A 15,463-nucleotide genomic window follows, 5' to 3' on the forward strand; every position below is an offset into this window, starting at 1 on the left:
GTCAGCTCACAGCAGAAGCCCAGGAGTCGAAGGAATGGCAGTTTTTATTATTATTACAAAGCTTATATCCAAGTTCATTGGCTCTTTCATTGTAAAAATTCACTTCTTTTCAATCTGTTAACAGGCTTGAGTAAAATCAGTTTTGTCCTCACCAAACCACTCCTGGGTGCCAAGTTGCCCATTGAGACATAGGAGTTAAGACATATATCTGGAAGGGGCTCTGGAAGTTTTTCAGTGGAAATTAATTTAGTTTTTCTGTTTTGGAAGCAAAAGTGGATGTGGCTTGTAAAAAAAGTGTCTGGCTTCTCAAACGGACCTCAGTATTGGTGTCCTTACTCCACGTCTCAGGGGCTATGAGGAAATTAGAGGTCAGAAGTTATCACATCTGCTGGTGAAAGCAGGTGACCAGGCTTTGTGCACTGGGGTCATTTCTGCCTCTCCCACTGGCTGGCTGGGCACGTCACCTCACCTCGGGAAACCTGTCTTTTTCCAGCTTCAAAATGAGGATAATAGGACTCTTCTACCCACAGAGGGATGTGGGGCGGTTGAGTTAATTGATGTTTGCATTATTGTGGGAGATAAAAGGCACTATGGAAATATAAAGTATATTACAGAAGAACAAAGTAAGGCATTCAAAGTGACTGAGGATGCAATGGAGCTAATTGATATATTGGGCAACCGAACCTGAAGATACTAACGTTGGAGTAACACTAAATCATAATCCTGATACCAGGGTTTTGAAGAACTCATTCAAAAGAATATCATTTGCTCTGCAAAAATTTCTGAGTATTGCAACACTCTTCTTCTTTTCCAAATAAATTCTGACCTTAAAAATGGGAGGTGTCTGGAGCTCCCTGGTGGCCTAGCAGTTAAGGATTCTGTGCTGTCACTGTCGTGGCAGGGGTTCGATCCCTGGCCTGGGAACTTCTGCACATTGTGGGCTCAGCCGAAAGAGAAAATGGGAGATGTCTCTCTCAGGTAAGGTTAAGTCTTTCCCACTCTTCAGTGAATTAATGTAGTCGTTATAGCACCAACCCTTAGTGTTGTCTTTCAAATGATACTTACTTTATTTTTTACGGCATTTGTTCTCTGTTAAAGGCCAGAGATTGTCTATCTGGGAAAATTAGCTATATGAAAAAATTTAAATCATTTTTAAAAGTCAATCTTTTTCATTTCCCAATTCAATTCAGAAACCAGCTGGACTTTTTTTTCCTGCTTACAGCAATCAAAGCCGACTTGATCAAAGTGTCTTACCTTCCCTTTCTCTTACTACTTCTCTTTTGTTCTTATTCCTGAGCCATCTGGTTTGACAACCATAGGAGCTGAAACACTTGCCTTTGCAGTCTTCAGAAATGCCCCCTAGAGGCAAATAAGCATTTGGCAGAACCAGTAAATAAAAAGTATAGGAGGATATTTTCTGCTTGTTCTTTTGCAGGTAGTGTCTGGAAGAGTCAGCACACAGGATAAGAACAGTTGCTGTCCACTTGGAAGATTTATAGAAACGTTTCAGGGGGACAATCAATTGCAAGGCCCAAAGGAATCTGATCTCATTTCCATTCTATAGTAAATAATGAAAGAGCCCCTTGGTATTCACTATTTGTCAGTGACCTTAGTTTTAAAGTCTGCAGAAAACACATTTTACACTAAAATACACGTGTCAGTACTGACTTCACCCACTCTATCCATCTTTCCCATCACTTTTACCAGTGTCTTTACTGACTAAAGATACACTAAACGATAGGACTTTTGAGGGGCTGCGGGCTGAGGTCTGACAGTGTGGGTGTCTTACTCTATAATCATAAAGTAGCACCTGATGACATTTTATAGATTACACATGGCATTTTGTATATCATATATGGATCACATTTTATTAATCTTTTCCATGAATGTCTTCGTATTAGAGAGACCAGAATAAAATCAGAGATTAAGCAAACAGGAGATATCTGAGCTTCTGCTTCCTAAGGTTTTGCACAGAAAAACTGGGAGGTATTCAGAAACCGAAAGCCAGCTGGCCTCTCATCCAAAATTACTCTGGGTGAATGTTAGGAGAAGATGCTGGAGGAACACAGAGGAAAGCACACTATCAGAAAGGAGGGGGTTTTGCTGTTTGTCGTTTCCTTCACATAGTGTATAATAGATCAAATTTGTTTTTGAAATCTGCTCCAGTACAAGTGCCAGCCAGATTCATGTGTGAGATCTTAAGTTTGACAGAAGGAGTCATTTCCAATTTTTTTAAACAATAAGCTATAAATAACACAAACAATGACAGGATTGTGTTGGTTTCCTCCTGATGTACCCTGGCTGAGAGCCTCGGCCCAATGCTGAGGTGGAAAGCAGGAATCCTGCCTGTCTGAGCTACAGGGTGATCCATGGCTTTTCCAAGATTAGTCCAGGAGGCAGCTTTCAGGAAGCAGACCTCCTTGCCAGACACTTGCTGTGGGGCTTCTTGAATTATTTATTGCCTAAGAGGGATCCTGGCTTTGAGCACTGGGAGTACGGTTCCCTAGGCCACGAGGGCTGAAAACAGATGCCTATCTCTCACCCTTCTCACTATTTCTGTACAACCAAATTATCCATGCTCCCCGCCCGCCCCCTAGGCATGCATTCCCCCCACCCCCACCCCGCGCTGGTGGCAAGGGACAGTAACAATTTCTGCTCATTAGAAGTGGCTCTCAGGATGGTTCACTTCCCTAGGGGAGAGCTTGTGTAATGGGTGACGCAGAATCACATTCATAAATTCACCGTGATTCATCTCAGGGCTATTACAAATGGCAGGCCCTCAGAAAGGAGCACTGTGTTTAAGTACAGCCACACAACTGGAAGACTGCTTCTGGGCACACTGCGTGGCGCGTGGTTTTTCCATGTTCCTAAAGTGTGTGCCTTAATGATTCCATAATTAGAAGCTTTCATCTGAACTGGTTAGCCCGTCAATAACTGGTGCATGTTTCACTTGGCCAACTTAAGGCAACTGCTGTTTTACCCTGATTCCTCTGGTGAAGACTGCCTCTTACTTCTCAGCCTAGACACATTCATCTGGCCATGTCAACAACGGCAGGCTTGCCTGTCCTCAGCATAGAGGGAGATCTTAATGATCTCAAGGGAATACAGAAGAAAAAATAATTATATCATGTGACCAGAAGGAATTATGGCTGCTACGGATTGCCTTGCGCAGAGAAGGTGCTCGGTAAATATTTGAAAAACATATGCTTTTATTACCTTTAAAAAGCAATCAGTTTGGAAAGTGTGGGAAGGAGTGAAAAAAATCTGGGAAAATTAGTATTTATTCCCTAAGTGTGGAAACAAAGACTTCGATTCCTTTGGTGTCAATACAACAACTCAGGCCAAGGTAAATATCTTTGTCCAACCTCAACCTCTACGTTCAGTTCAATTTGGTTCAGAAGCACTTATTGAGCATCTATTACATGTCATTCCAAGAAATGTGCTGCATGCTGGGAATAGTAAGATGATCCCTTGAGAACCCCCTAGTCATAAAGAGAGCCAGTTATGAAATATACCATTTGAATATCCACTGTGCTTCTAGAGTTGCTGAGGCTATCGTTTGCTCTTGAATGTGAAGAGGAGATTGCTAGGCAAAAATAGCATTTGCCATGTGTGCAGTTTGGCCTACTTTTCAGGCATCATTAAATCTCAGATATTATTGAAGTGCTCTCAAGATTGATAGTTGATTTTTCACTTCTCAGTGTTCTGTTCTGGCAGCTTCCTTGAGGTTGCAGATCTTCTAAATAAGGTGGATCTCAAGTCATGTTCGCTAACCACTAAGCTTATCCTATTAAAAGGTAAACTCCGTATTCTCTGAAAGGAAGACTGCCCGTGGGCTCAGCACTACCTTCAAGGCAGCACCTGAATCTTACTCAATGTGTCTTCTTAGTATTCAAAGTCAACCACAGTCTGTATCAGGGGTCAACAAGCCCTTTCCGTGAAGAGACAGGTAGGGCATATTCAAGATTTTGCAGGATGGACAGTCTCTACCACAGTTATTCAACACTGCTTTGTAGCTTGAAGGCAGTTACTGACTGTATGCAAAAGAGTGGGCATGACTACGTGCTAGTAAAACTACATAAAAACCAGAAGAGGCCTGGGTTTGGCCCCGGGTCCTAATTTGTTGTTGATATAGTGTTAAATAAACATATCTGGTTTTTGAGGTCAAAAAGCATTTTAAACTTTTAGGTGAATATTAGAACTTCAGATACTGAACACCAAAAGTAGGAGTCTAAACTCATTTTAAAATTCCTCTTATGAAGCATCTACTTTATATAAAACACCATACTAAGAAGTGAGGATACAAAGAAATGAAACTTCGTGCTTACTCTCAAGGAGCTCAGAATATAGCCGAAAGGTATGTTCTACAGATGTGAAAAGGGAGACCCTTAGAAACGACTTGCTCTTGGTTAGACAGTAGCAAAGCCAGGACTCAGAATCAGACCTGATGTGTTCAGGCTCCTTTCCCACCATAACACTTTTTCCAGGGGGCGGGGGTGGGATGGGGCATGTGGTGGTGGTGGGGAAGACGCTTGGGTAGAAGAGTCTCTGAGAAAGAAGAGAGGATATATGACTCATCAAGGTTCTCATGTGCTCGAATCTTTACTTCAACCACCTGCTAGAAACCACTGAAAGAAGAAACTGAAGCTGTTTTCCTACCAAGGCTTAGAGTCAGGCCATGCATGGCTCATGCTAATGAGGGAATCGCCTGACTTCCCTTGTTGCTGCGAGTTTACTGCTCACTGTTTATTCACCAAAGGCATCTGTCAGACTTCAAAAGAATTCTGTTGACATTTGGCAGACGAATCTTATCCTTTCCTAACGTCTTTGTAATGCTCACAGGTAGAAAAACAAAGATGTATCATTACTAAAGCTGAAGTCGTCACTGGAAAAGTCATTCTATAGTATTTTGATATGCATTCAGATAACAAATGTAATGTAACTACCAAATCCAACAATCTTTCTGCAATCTCATTCTTAGGATATCTCTACAGCGCTTGGTAGTGTTACTTGCCTTCTCCTTTTTGAGAAATTCTCTGTCACAGAATTTTCTTCTCCTAAAATAGGGATTAAAATGGGGTTTTTCCCAAGGAACAGTCCTGAGCTCTCTACATTTTGGATTCTTTATTCTGTCTTTCAGCCCTGTTTTCTTCTAGGACTTTAATTCTCACCTCTAATGGAAGAATCGGGAAAGAAAGACAAAATATTTATTTGGTTCTTGAAGTTTTCTAAGTATCCAGAGATAGAAAACACAAATCTTTCTGTCAAGGATTTCATGGTTGAATGAAGACATGGAGAAAAAAAAGATAATTACTCTATAGCTGGCAAATGCTAGCAGAGGTAAGTACCAGGGTAATAGCTGGGATGTGGAGCAGCATCTGTGAAGGCTTCCAGAAGAGGGATAGCTGCTCTGAACACACAAATCTGAATACGAAATTTCATGGTGAAGGGATCTGACCCCCCTCAAGGCTGAATTTGCCGCTCCTCCATATTTACCCAAATGTGACGATTTTGATGCCAGCTCCTTAGTGCCCATTTCCCCAGTGCTTCCCTGACTAGATCAAAGCACCTGGAGGTTAGGGATGAGCCTTGGTCATGACTGTGTCTTCGTCACCTGAGCAGTGTCTGGAACCTGTTAGGGGCTCAGTAATATTTACTGAGGGATAGAAATTATGATTCTTACTGACCACCAAAAAACTGAGTCTCAGCAATTGGAAATGAGTTTATTTATGACCAAACACGAGTACTGGGAGATGTGGACATTTAAACCATGAGTCCTTCCGCTGTTACTTCACTTTACATGACATCTCATGCCTCCCTTTCACTTCTGAGCTTCAATTCCATGCTTCCATCCTTTTCTGTACATTCTCTCTGGATGTACCACCTTAAACTCAGCATCACCAAGTCTTTCTCCTGAATGGAGATAATTCTTTCTTCCTGTATATGTCAGTGTGTGTATGCTAGCATTACCCATTTTCTTATGTCCTTTGACCTCAGGCTGCGGGAGTTAATTGAATAAGAAAATAGAAGGCAGGGATATTCAGCTGACACAATATGACAGTTTTGGTCCATGGCTTCTCTCACACCATGAAAATTTTAGTTCTCAGTGTTGAGCAGACCTTACTTCTAGAACAGCACCATCTAATAGATAGCAAACGTCAACCACAAATATAAACATGTGCTATTTTACATTTTTCTTATGGCCATATTAAGATAAGTAAAAAGAAACAGAAAAAAGAAATAGGTGAAATTCATTTTAAAACACATTTTATCAGTAGCTCAACAACAATGTAAGACTATGACTTTTTTTTTTTGGTCTTTTTAGGGCTGTGTCTGTGGCATATGAAAGTTCCCAGGCTAGGGTTCCAGTCGAATCTGCAGCTGCCACCCACAGCCACAGCCACAGCAACGCCAGATCCAAGCTGCGTCTGCAACCTACACCACAGCTCACGGCAACGCTGGATCCTTAACCCACTGAGCGAGGCCAGGGATCGAACCTGCAACCTTATGGTTCCCAGTAGGATTCATTTCCACTGTGCCACGATGGGAACTCCAACTAGTGACCCTTCTTGAACAATGTAGTTCTAGACAAAAAGATTTTATAAGCTATGAAATGTCATCATGTTTCCAGGTCTTCTCCCATAATTTGCATTCTCCTTGTAATTTAATAACTTCACTACTCAAATCCAACTGACTGGAAGCAGGTGGTAGTTTTAGGGAAGGCATCAGTAGCAGTGCTGAGGAGGGAAGCTATCTTGAAAAGAGATAAATGCGGCAATTCAAGCTCTTTTTCTTGAAGCATCTTTGATCTGAAAAATCCTAAATGTATTTAATAGACATCTTTACAGAGGGGACATGTTTACAGGAATGTTGTGTTGACAAGAGTGCTGTGGCTTTCAGATCTCCAGTCTAAGGTCTGGACGATAATTATGTAATAGAAGGGAAGGGAAGCCATGTTGAAGCCTCTGACCATTGAAGTCATTTGCTTGGAAATGCTCTCCCCAAGTAGACTGGAATGATGCAAGGCGTTTAAACGTTTTTCTGCTTACTTCACATTTATTCCTTCTTCCATGTAACTCTGTATGGTTATTAACGCATGTCCTAACACAGTCTTTATGAACACCTACAAGTCCTTGTCTTCAAGGTATTCCCCATATCCTAAACTCAAAACCATACTGCTTTCTGAGTTTCCCCTCTCCTTCTCTCTCCAACTGGATACAAAGTCCTATAAATTATTTATTCATAGAATTGCTTGCATCCTGTTTTTTTTCTGTTTTATTCTTAATGCTGCTTTGTGCTCCTCAACTTTACCACCTCAGAGTTTGACCAAGGCGGTGGTCTCCAAAATGACTTTATACTCCATTGAGACCCTTTTTGTTTCACACCCCCTTTCACCATGAAATCAATCCTTCTAAGAGACTGCTCTCAGAGCATTTCCCTCCCTCACATTCCTCTTCACCTAATTAAAATAAAAACTAAAACCCCTCCTTGCTTTATAAACAAAGAAATTTAAACTGATTAATAGTAAGTCACTTATCCAGAACCACATAATTTAAAAATGGAAGAGCTGGATTTAAACCCAGTCTTCCCGATTGTTCGTCTTAGATGCTTTCTACTACACAACCTGCCTGCAGAATAATGTCCAAGCTCTTTCATCTTTATTCCAGGCTTTGCCCTATTTAAATCCTATCTATTGTGCCAATCTTTATTCTAACTTTCATAGCTAAACCTGTCAACACATTATTCCTCAAAAAGCCATTCAACCAGCCATTGTAAAAATGTTTATTGGGCACGTCATGAGTAAGATATTCTGTTCGGTGCTTAAAGGGACTAACCTTCACACCCATGCGGAAGATAAGGTTCACAAGGTAGGTGGAGGCCAAAAGCACTGACAATAGTGAACGTCAGGCTAGGAGTTTTGGTTTAACTCATTAAACAGGGTAGTACAACAGACAGCTTTTGATTAAGAGTGTGAGATGACAAATCTGGCAAGCTCTGCAGACCACATTCAAGTCAAGAGAGCCTGGAGTAGCCCTGAGGTTGCAGAGTGGTAGCTCACAGGAAGAATAAAGCCCAGTGATAGTTTTTGTTTGGCTCACATGTTGGCTGTGTGTGTGTCTGTGTGCATATTTATGTGTTCAAATAAAATTCATTGCTCATACTTAAAAATCAGAGGTTTACATGAAAGTCAATATTTAAATTTTTTTTTAATTTAAATATTTTGGAGACACAGTGAATGTGTTCCCACATGGCAAGAGTTATAAGGTGTTGATGGGAAGCTGACTAATTTCAGCAGGGCGTGCTCTTGCTCGCTGCATTCACTCATGGACATTACCTGCCTGACACTTCAGGCATCAAGACTAAAATTCCTCCACTACGAGTGGAACTAGTGAGAGTAAAGACTGAGCAAGAGAGTGCTGTTGGAAATACCAATGGCAGGTTGAGTCAAGAACAAGAGAGAGAGAATAGAGAGGACTCTGATATGATTTTAATCTGCTTATGATATCCCTGAAGGCTCATCTTGAGCACACTCCCAGATGCTGGCTAAGTTCAATGCCTTCCCTCTACAAGCTTCCCTTGTGCCTGGCACCTCTGTCTACACTGTTTTCTAGGGATCTATTTATGCGTAGTCTCCTTCTAGATTACTAAACAAATAGTGATGCCTTTGGTTACCTCATCTAAAAAAGATTAACTAAAAAAATTAGAGACGAATTGGAATTTATATGTTAAAAATACAGTTTTAGATACATTTAAAAAATTAGGAAAATAGTTTTAGGGAAGAAAAACCTTACTGACCAAGGCTTGAAAACTGGAGCCATAAAAAGAGAAATTTTTAACTATTTAAGTAAAATGTATTTTTATGGCAAAAGACACTGCAAACCAAGTCAAAAATTAAATGATTGACAGATAAAAATATTTTTGTGGCATATTTGACAGATAGATTGAGAGTGACTCTTCTTAAATATATAAAGAGTGTCTACAAATTGGTAAAAAAAAACTACACCACATATTTATTTTAAATACTGGTAGAACATCAACTTACAGAAGAAACCCAACTGGAGTTCCCGTGGTGGCGCAGTGGTTAACGAATCCGACTAGGAACCATGAGGTTGCGGGTTTGGTCCCTGCCCTTGCTCAGTGGGTTAATGATCCGGCATTGCCGTGAGCTGTGGTGTAGGTTGCAGACGCGGCTCGGATCCAGCGTTGCTGTGGCTCTGGTGTAGACCGGCAGCTACAGCTCCGATTGGACCCCTAGCCTGGGAACCTCCATATGCCGTGGGAGCGGCCCAAGAAATAGCAACAACAACAACAATAACAACAAAAGACAAACAAACAAAAAAAAAAGAAACCCAACTAATCAATAACTATGAAAGGTTGTTCAAATTCACACATGGTCAGGCAAAGGCAAAATAAAGCAACAATCAAGTATCACTTTTTGTTTTTTGTTTTTTGTTTTCAATTTTATAGGATTTCCATCCCACAACCCCAGCACATCCCCCAACCCTCAAACTATCTCCTTTGGAAAACGTAAGTTTTTCAAAGTCTGTGAGTCAGTGTCTGTTCTGCAAAGAAGTTCATTGTGTCCTTTTTTCAGATTCCACATGTCAGTGAAAGCATATGATGTTGGTGTCTCACTGTATGGCTGACTTCACTCAGCATGATAATTTCTAGGTCCATCCATGCTGCTAAAAATGCTGGTATTTCATTCATTTTAATGGCTAAGTAATGTTCCATTGTGTATATATACCACATGTTCTTGATCCACTCCTCTGTCGATGGATATTTAGGTTGTTTCCATGTCTTGGCTGTTGTAAATAGTGCTGCAGTGAACATCGGAGTACATGTTTTTCTCTGGATAGATGCCCAGGAGTGGGATTGTTGGATCAAATGGGAGTTTTATTTTTAGTTTTCTGAGGAATCTCCATACTGTTTCCCACAGTGGTTGCACCAATTTACACTCCCATCAACAGTGTCATAGGGTTCCCTTTTCTCCACACCCTCTCAGCACTTATTGTTTGTAGACTTTTTGATGATGGCCATTCTGGCTGGTGTAAGGTGGTACCTCATAGTGGTTTTGATTTGCATTTCTCTAATAATGAGTGATGTTGAACATCTTTTCATGTGATTTTTGGCCATCCATCTGTCTTCTTTGGAGAATTGTCTGTTTAGATCTTCTGCCCATTTTTTGATGAAGTTGTTTGTTTTTTGGTATTGAGTGGTAGGAGGTGTTTATAAATTTTGGAGGTTAATCCCTTGTCAGTCGATTCATTTGCACATATTTGCCCCATTCTGTGGATTGTCTTTTCCTTTTGTTTAGGGTTTCTTTTGCTGTGTAGAAACTTTTAATTAAGTCCCATTTGTTTATTTTTGTTTTTATTGTCATTACTCTAAGAAGTGGATCTGAGAAGATGTTGCTGTCATTTATGTCAGAGAGTGTTTGGCCTATGTTTTCCTCTAAGAGTTTTATAGTGTCTGGTCTTATATCTAGGTCTTTCAAGTATCACTTTTTGATCTTCAAATTGCAAAACTTTAAAAAAAAAGTTGTAACATCTAAATGCTGATGAGGATAAAGGGAAATGTCACTTTCATACATTGCAGAGAGGAGCATAAACTGCTACAGATGTTTGGAAAATAATATGAAGATGTGTCTTAAATTGAAAATAAATATATCTTTTGACCCAGTAATTAATTGCACATTTGATAATCTGTCCCATAAAAATGACAGTAGAGCATAAAGATGCATATACAAGGATATTTACTATATCTTTATATGAAATGGCAAAGCACTGGAAACAATGGGGAAGGGTAGAATAAACTGTGGTATATTCATACTGTGGCCAAGTTTATAGTATTAGGTAAAAAATATCAAGGAAATAGAAAAATTATAGAGTGATGCAATTAAATGATAAACTCCATTTATGGGTGTATATGGGAAACACAGAGGAATGTGGAGGAAAGTTTGTTTCGCTGAGGGTGGGAGGGATTTGGTGTGGTGGAGGGAGATTATTTAAACTGTGTATAGATCTTTGTACCTTTTTACGTGTTACAAGTACATACTCCTTTGCAATTAATAAAAAAGTATCTGAAATAAGTGCTTCATTCTATACCCAGGTAGAGGTCCCCTCAATGTATAAATTTGTCTGTTTAAATAGAAGGAATGGGAGTTGTCTAGTGGCACCGTGGGTTAAGGATCTGGCATTGCCACTGCTGTGGCACCGGTTCCATCCCTGACCCTGGGATTTCCGGAAGAAGAAGAAGATGAAGAAGAAGAAGGTAGAAGAAGAAGAAATGAAAACAAAACAAAGAAATGGCTCATCAGGTTTACTGCCTATTCTCAGCCTGTTAGAAATGTTTCATAGAGTATCTTTCTCCTCAAATTACCAAACATTTCAAAAAATTAACATGTGCAGATGGCAAACTGCATGGGTGCAGCCCCTCCCTGCCCTGCTCCTAGTGGAAATGGAGGACTGCCCTACCGGGCCCCCTGGGTCCTGCTGTAGTCTTACAGTGCTTCTCAGCCTTGGGCTTGAGACCATGGCTACCAATCAATCAGAACTGAAGGTAAAATGATAACTATGTGCCTTTCCTGATACAGGAGAAAGAGCATGTATGTGGGTTTGGATCATACATTCATCACTGTGTGACCTGAAATGGTTTAATAAACCTACCTGAGTTTTTGTTTCCTATAAAATTGGTCATCGTCTCCTGGATAGTTTTCTTATGAAGAGTAAGTGAAATCCTATCCTGGCTACAAGCGCCCAAATCATCTCTCGACATTTGCTTACATCCAGTTAAAGCTGTTGGCCTAAAATGCTTACATTGCTACTTTGCTCTTATTTATGCTTGTTCCGTGCATTTGGATGTACCCTTAAGGGGAAGATATTGATTTAGTTTGATCTGGAAAACAATGACCTTTATTTTCTATTCTATTCTATCCACTGCCTCGAGGCACCAGTAGTAGCTCTTATGGGCCTAAGTCAGTCTCATCAGTTACCATATTGTTTCCCCTTTTCTGGTCAACTATCACTTAGATGTTATTCTCATATTTATTTCATGTTGAGCTTTCTTGGGAGGTTTTTATACTCTTTAACTCTTTTATATTTTTTCCCCTTGTTCTATATGTACAAAGATTTTGGCAACTACTTAAAATATGCCATGTGGTCTGGGTTCCAGGGAGCATCCTCTCTTGGACTTAATCAGGAACATGAAGCAGTCCAGAACAGAGCCTGGAAAATGTCAGGCTTTCGTACCTCCATCTATCCATTCATCATCTATTTACTGAACACAAACTCTGCTCAAGACCCCAGAATAGAGGCTGAGGATTTATTTAACAGCCAACAAGACCAACAAGCTCCCTTCTTTCCTGGCATTTCTAGTGAGAGGAGATGGACCAATGGCTAACATTAAATAAGTAAATAATGTGCTTCTAAGTATTATTAAGTACTACGAAGAAAAGGAGAGAAGGTCTGAAAATAAGACTGTCCTGAGTCAGGAGGTGAAAATGCTCAAATGTAGTGGTGACAAAAGAAATCGAGAAAATAGGAAGTCAGCAAAATTGGAGGAGTCATCAGATTCTGGGTGACTAAAGATAACAGAGTGGCCAACAGAAAATATTGAAATGGTCCGGATACAGAGGGATACTTACTTTCTTTTAGCTTCTAACTGGGAAGGAATTTCACTGAGAATTTGGGCCAACAGATCAGTGGACATGATGAAAATGACTACATCTAATTAAGGAAAGACTGTGGGAATAGTAAGAAGGATTTTCTTTCCAAATTGTACTTAACCTATTACATACTTGGCAAGTGTTCTTAATTTCCTTAGTTTCCAAGAAAGTAGATCAAAAGCCAGGTATGATTACTGCACAAAATTAAAAAAAAAAAATTCCCTTCTTCTGGGGGTGTCAAAACGAAGCCCCTTACAAATTCTTCACTCAGACTGCAGACTTCAGCACAATGCTTAGGCATGTGATTAAACTACAGAAACAAATTAGGGGCAATTAAACATTTTCAACTCTCCCACATACCTGAAATCAAAGCTGTGAAAAAAGGGCATATCTCAGGTAATTAATTGCTGAGAAATATTTAATAACTTCTCCTCTGCTACACTGAACATGAGGCATGAAGGCTTTATTTTCGACTTAGTCACCACGTTCCCTGGAGTCATGGGCATGTTTCTGCGGCCACTAAAGGAAAACTCCAAAGCACAGCTTATTTAATTTGAAACTCTTGCCATACCACTTCACACCTGAATTCTTTATCCGTTGGGCACACGGTAATAGAACCACAAAGCTCCGTGGTTAATATCCACTTCATAGGCAGAACTTTCATCTACCCACAGTTTCCTCTCTTTTTTGGTAAAAGCATTTGGCTGACTGTCTCAAAGTGACAGCAACCAAACTTCTCTCTTTGTAGCCTGACAGGTCAAGGGCCCTGCTGAATTTAGGAAAGAGAGGTCTTTATGCATTATTTTGTTCTAATAACAGAGTGGAAATGCCTTTAATGTTAAGATTCTCTAGGGAAAAACACTGGGTTAAAAGTATTGACTCTTAAGAAGTGTAGGTGCCTTGGCATCTTACAAAGTGTGTAATTCCATGGGTCAGTTTCCTCCCCAAGACCTATTCTAGCTTTTAAACAGGAGGCATTAAAAGAAAGCCTATCTTAAAAAAAAAAAAAGAAAAGAAAGAAAGAAAAAAGAATCAAAATATGTAACAGACTGGATGGTAGATAAATGTCAACTAGAGTTGCCAAAATTTGCAAGGGCAGATCTCATTGGCTTTGGATTTAGCTAGATAACAGTGGAAATGGTTGTGTTGCATTCAAGGAAGTATTTGTTGGGGTAGGTCCTAAGAGTGAGGAGTTAATATGTCTGATTTCTGACAGAAAGGGAGTTAATACTTCAAAGGTAGGAGGAATCTTTTAAAACTGAGATTTCCAAACCTAAACTAAACAAACAAAAAAGCCTTGAAACTGAAAAAAAAAAAAAGATGAATTTTACTTTGTGCCTTAAGATAAATGGATTTTTCCCCATCTCCATGCATTTGTGTACTTTTTTTTTTTTCTGGTCTTTTTAGGGCCTCACTTGCGGCATATGGAGGTTCCCAGGCTAGGGGTCAATTGGAGCTACAGCTGCTAGCTCATGGCAATGCCAGATAGGAGCCACGTCTGCGACCTACACCACAGCTGACAGCAACTGCAGATCCTTAACCCACTGAGCAAGGCCAGGGATCGAACCCGTGTCCTCCTGGATGTCAGTCAGATGCGCTAACCACTGAGCCATGATGGGATCTCTGCATTTGTGTAACTTTGAGAGCTATCTGCTGACTTGAAATATAACAACATATACAGATTATATATGCTTTAACTCAGCACAGCTAATCAGAAAGTGAAAAATTCATGGACTTTGCTGGTGTTTTGCTTTCTACTCCATTTACCAGTTTTTCTGGTTTTTCCTTTGCTCTGGTCAGTACACACTGCCCCTGAGCCCCTCCGCTCTATTCCAATACAAATTCTCAGCAAAGGCGCAGATCTAGCATTTGTTTTGGTCTCACAATTGCCCTTCTTGGTTTTTTCCTGGTCTTACTTAGCCAAGGACTGATTTTTGTGCTTGAAGAGTCCAGCAGTGAAAAAAACCTTCCAAACTCTCCAAAGACTAAATCCTTTCTCTTTCTTCCAGAAGCATATCTGGGGAAGTTCAGGTCAAACAGCCTCTCTTCTCAGAGCAGAGTGTTACTGAGGGTTGAAGTTGATGTCCTCTTCCCAGAGTGGAAGGGGCTTTCTCCTGTGTGTCTCAAGTTGTGCGAGGAAAGATGAATTCTATCGGTTGACATTTAAAAACTCAGTGAAAGGTGCATGAAGAGAGGCATTAAAGAAAGCGATTTTTAAGATAGCGGACCTGCCCTTTATCATTAAGAACTGAAATCTTCATACACTCATGGCTTATCCAGAGAAGCCCAATCCATGGGTGCAAGACAAACTTACTGGAGATTCTGCAGGTCCCTCTACAATGGACAGAGTTTTAGAATTTACCTGCAACATGTGGAGTTCCTGGGCCAGGGCTGGATTAGAGCTGCAGCTATAAGCCTACATCACAGCCACAGCAACAATGGATCTGAGCCATGTCTGTGACCTGCTGCCATAGCTTGTGGCAACGCCGGATCCTTACCCTACTGAGTGAGGCCAGGGATTGAACCCACATCCATACGGAGACAGTGTCTGGTCCTAAACCCTCTGAGCCACAGTGGGAACTCCTAGACATTGCAGTTTTGCGTTGCATAGACCTCCGGGCAGTCATTCTGGATTATTTCTTGCTTGGACCGAGTCCACAGAAGGTTATTGATCCCCAAATCCCGACTGGCATAAGAATTACCTGGGGATTTCATTAAAAGCATAGAAATTTTGATTCTGTTGGTCTGGAAGAAAGCCCAGAAATTCATAATACAAACAGATTAAAAAAAAAAAAA

Source organism: Sus scrofa, chromosome 5 (genome assembly GCF_054392235.1).
Source record: "Sus scrofa isolate SSC_HxYL_T2T_F1_AM1 chromosome 5, Sscrofa_HxYL_maternal_Yorkshire_Landrace_v2.0, whole genome shotgun sequence".
Lineage (NCBI taxonomy): Eukaryota > Metazoa > Chordata > Mammalia > Artiodactyla > Suidae > Sus > Sus scrofa.